Source organism: Haemaphysalis longicornis, unplaced genomic scaffold (assembly GCF_048455015.1).
Source record: "Haemaphysalis longicornis isolate Haplotype H1 unplaced genomic scaffold, Haemaphysalis longicornis Haplotype H1 scaffold_4, whole genome shotgun sequence".
NCBI lineage: Eukaryota > Metazoa > Arthropoda > Arachnida > Ixodida > Ixodidae > Haemaphysalis > Haemaphysalis longicornis.
Genome location: NW_027526361.1, coordinates 173068288 through 173073094, shown reverse-complemented (window position 1 = coordinate 173073094; position 4807 = coordinate 173068288). Strand labels below are relative to the sequence as shown.

The 4807-nt window shown below is 43.1% G+C and overlaps 1 long non-coding RNA gene across 1 annotated transcript; it reads right to left on the bottom strand.

Annotated features, from left to right (window-relative positions):
* Positions 1–536: 536 nt before the first annotated feature.
* Positions 537–3180, bottom strand: LOC144180098 (uncharacterized). Its single transcript, XR_013324341.1, has 4 exons — positions 3019–3180; positions 1897–1978; positions 1338–1424; positions 537–673 (listed from the first exon to the last, which is right to left on the bottom strand). It is a non-coding gene; the product is annotated as an uncharacterized LOC144180098 (long non-coding RNA).
* Positions 3181–4807: the final 1627 nt, after the last annotated feature.

Here is a 4807-nt window from a genome sequence, read left to right as displayed (position 1 = left end):
TGAACAGCTTCACAAACATGGCCAAATATACAAATTCTTTACCTCAATATTTGCACGGATGTATCCAAAGCATTCCGAATTGTTTGGATACTGCTATTGAACAATTTCAGACGAATTCGAGTTTGAGCTACATTTATAAGATGGTTCTCAGGGGTGCACTTGCCCAGTACAGCGTTGTTGTCATGGTTCCCCACAGAAAAAACGCAGAATGTGGGAAAGTAGAAAGAACATTTATTACAAATTCACTTTTTCATACAAAGCAGTGTTTATGCCTATGTTCCCTACATTCTCCGTTTCACTCAGCCTATTACACTTGGAATTCACTCGTCTTTACGAATCCATCTTTACACTTCCCTCTTAGGTTCCTCTTTACAGTTCCACCTGAGTTGTGATTCCCACGCCATGTTACCGTTTTTTATGCAGCACTAACAAGTTTCTAGGCCGATTGCAATCTGTCTTTTGGAAAAACTTTAAATGGTATCTATAATTTCCTGCATGAAAAAAGGCGCTTGGAAACATTCAGAGATAAACTTCGCAATTTACGTAGTACACAAGCGGGCACAAAATCAGGGCACGCTGAAGATTTCCCGCGGTCATCTTGTTCCCTGCGGCCGCAGATGGAGGTATATATGTGAGGGGCCGTCACTTGGATTTCCCCACCTTGAAGAGCCATCTACAGAAAATTTCAGAAAAAGAACAAAATCCAGTGCAACCATAAGCCCCTCACACCAAACCACAGGCATGTGAAGTACGAAAAATATATTGCACGGAAATGAAGACGGAGACCAGAGAATGAAATGAAAGGCCACACCAGAGGAGTGATTTACGGCCTTTCCTAATAATTTCACATCATTTCAGTAATCGTTACACAGAGTAATTTGGCCGCATTGTTGCATTGTTCAGAACAACGCGAAGCCACGTACACTATAGTCATACCGGCCAACCTTCCCGAATTTTAATCGTGCCGTGTTCCAGGTTATCTCGCGAAATGTTTCTGCATGCTCACCCAGAACAGGCAGAAACTTTGGGCTACGAGATAAACTGACATACATTTGCAAAAGAGAAAACAAAAACGTTTCCGCGCCTTCATGTGGAATCACTAGTACACGCAACAGAGCGAACGTCGCACTAAACCCAGGAAACGTGCTTTCAGGATGCTCGCCACCTGCGTCACATTTTTGGCTGTACTTAAACATCCCCCCCCCACCCCCCTTGTACTGGCAGTTTCATTTTGAACAAGGATCCCACGTGGAAGCCGAAACGTTTTTCATTTAAGTAAAGTGTTCTTATCGGTGGTTTCTTCCTCGGCTATCAGTAAAAAGGAATCGCCAACTTACATTTTTTCTTCGTCCAGATGTGTTGTGGGAGAGGATACATCTAGAACTTGCACCGATCTTCAAGTGGCATTCCCAGGAGGTCTGTACCTGTAATGACTCGAAGGGTTATTTGGGTTAAAATGTAATAGGCTTTAGAGCTGGGCAGTTGGTATACATTCATAATGAAAGAACACCTCAAACTTGACAAGACGAAGAAAAGAACACAGCACAAGCACTCACTAACAACTGGAGATTTCTTACAGAGCTATTTTAGAAAAAGAGTTGTTCTTGTTGACCCTGCAAAACCATGCATCTAATAGAATAGCTAGAGTTGCTGAAAAACTACAAAGCTCCATGCTGAGGAAATCGTTATGTGAATTCATAACGTTCATGTAGTAACGAACTGATAGAAAGAGTCACTAAACATGAGGCAAAATAAGATACGAAAAATAACATCATAACACTTGAAGAAAGGCCTCGCATTTTTACAAGTGAATCATACTTTTGTCTGTGCAGGCCTGGGTGCCATCTTTACAAAGAATATTTGAATGAATGTGTTTTAGTTATTCCATTGTCATACCGTTGTTTCCGCTGAAATCAGACTTCATTTCAACTTGTGTCATACGCAGGGGAGTCCTGGTTGTCAGCTCAAGGAACACTGCCTGCAAGAAAAAACAGTAGAGCTGATAAGTCATAGCATAGGTAGCCAGATGCAACCACACTTTTTGAACAGCCAGGATCCGATGAGGGTGCAGAACCCATTTTTACACCTGCACCTGTCACTGTGTAATTCGTCACAATTTCTGTATCATCAAAAAACAACAATCAAGCAGCCTGCATGCTGGCTCATACATACCACCATTCTGTAAAGTCGCTTTACTGCACTACACTAGGATCACGCGAGACAATCATTTGCCCTGCAATACCACGCGAATAAATAAACGACTGATTTGTGCGAATGAGAATAATAAACCACTTAACATGGTGGAAATGGCCCGCTGTCTCAAAATGACTAACACCAAATTTACCCACTCAAGGAAAAGAATGAAAAAATGAGGAGTGTTGTACATACGAAAACTTTTTATTGTGCCGTAAGGCAAACTTTCACAAAAAAGAGGCTTGTGCTGGACAAAAGTGAGTTTAGAAATTTCGGGCAGCATTTAGTGGACTAATTTTCTGCAGCACACACCTTGTGTTTATCCGGATATATTACTACAAGACCAATAAAGTGGACACCATTCCGAATATATGCAGCGAGAAAAATGAACATTTCCCGACGACTGAAACAAAATGATAATACCGAGAGAATGGCGCGATAATATAAGACTTTAATGGGAAAAAATTCAATTATTCAAACAGAGCTACCTGACAATTACATGGGCCAATAACTCGTCAAGTGCGCCCGATGCAGCGAACAGCTTAAACAAAACGCTCAACACATGACGAAGGCGCGCAAACAGAGCAGAAAGCAGGTCACGGGCGCCGTTATCTGTGCTTTCCCGATCGTCCGCTCTAGTCTGACGCAACGAACGCAAGCCCGTGATTTCATTCAATTGCCGTCGCGGACAACAGAAAACGTCCAGCGAAGCAACCAGTCAGGTAACGAAAATCCCTCTCGAATGCTGCAATTTCAAATTGAACAGCCCCCAGCGAAAAGATACATCCAATGAAAACACCGAAACCGTCACGGGAATATACTCACCGAGTTCGCTTTCACTGGCGCCGGGGAATTGGTCCAACATGCGAACTTGAAGCTGTTCCTAGAAGAACCGGCCGTGAAGCGCTGCCAGTCACAAATGGGCTCGCCGCAGCCTCCGCGACTCACGCCGACAAATAAGCCTTGTAACAGCAATCCTCGCTTCATCGAAGGGGTATCACAGCGGTAAAAAGGGACGAGTGGCGCGAAAACGCGGCCACCGGGCCTGCGGGCGCCGCCATTTCTCTATATCCCGTCATGCAACGGAGAAATCAACGGCCGCCGGGAGAGAAGGCGCGACGAGCATCTCTTAGAGGTTACAGGGCGTTTTATAGGTTACAACGTAGAGGTTACATGTCAGATTTTGTTGATGTAACCTATAAATCATTATTCTAACCTATAAATCGCTCTTAACCTCACTCTTGTAACTCTTAGAACGGGCTGGGATAAAGAAAACATCAAAATGAATCCATTGTAACCTTAATTTTATAGGTTACTTCCGTTTAGAAATTACATTATGGGTTACCAGGATTAGAGTGTAGTCTTAGGCGACTGTTTAACCCGCATTAGTACGGTGTGCGGGAACTACACCAACAAAATGCGAGCAATGTAACCAAAATAGCAGATAGTATTTTTCTGATTACCCTGCCTCACGAAGAATCTCTCACAAGATTTGTTGGATAATCGCAAGACCGAAATTCGGCACCTTTGTTCTTCTCGCACATTTAACGGATACCATTTCCTCCAGTGCACGCCGCTCACTCTGTGAAATGCATGATTGTCAAGGGGCATTATTCTGGAAACGTATTCACTAACTGACATGAGTATATTTGTCTCATTGGTTTTTTTTGAAAGTTGGCTCATTCTTTTCTCGTCTTGTCATGCTTATGTGAAATGTCTATCTTACATTTTGAGTCTGATGCCATGTTTTGCTCTCTTTAATGTCCATCGGATAACGCGATATGTTTGTTCCTGTCACTTTTATAAAATAATAGTGAGCTAGTACAACAACGTGTCAGAAGCAAGGTGCGCATTCGCGGTGCGCCTTGCACAGGCTGAGGTGTCTTTCAGGTGATTTTTAAGGCGGTAGTCTCTATTTTTAAGCGCACCTGTTGTAAGGTACAGACAACACATAGCCCAAAGAAAGTCGTAGTTGTGCCAGCCAGGGATCGCGTGCCAGGATAGTAAGTAAGTAGGCGATGTAAGTACGTAGCCTATGTAGGGTTGCTTTCCAGTTGTTCAGTAAGGCCCCAGGTTTCAGCTCCACATGTCATAACCGGCAGTATGCACTGCTTGTAGATTTTTCTTTTGGGTAACAAAGGTAGCTTACTTTTCATTATTCCGGGATGACGGCCGAGTGCTCATCTACCCGTACCTACTCTGTGCCGGATTTCTCTCTCGTAGTTGTGGTCAGCACTAGCCACCTCTCCGAGCCAGTTATATTCTTCTACTTCTTGTAGCGGTTCGTTTCTTAAGTTGAATACGACGCTTTCCGCATGCCTATTCCTGATTACTTAGGATATCTTCATATTTATTTTTATCCTTAAGCCTGTGCCTTATGATTGTAGTTCCCCAATAATTTTTCGCTGGTGTTCTGCAGTCTCTTTCAGCAAGACTATGTCGTCTGCAATCCTCAAATGACTCAACTATTATCCGTTTATTATTAATCCTGTTTTCACAGTCAAGCTTTCTGAATATCCCTGTCGACATGCTGTGAGCAGTGTTCGTGAAATGGTATCTCCCTCTCTTAATCCCTTTCGGAACAGAAATTTATCGCTGTGCTTGTGAAGCGTTA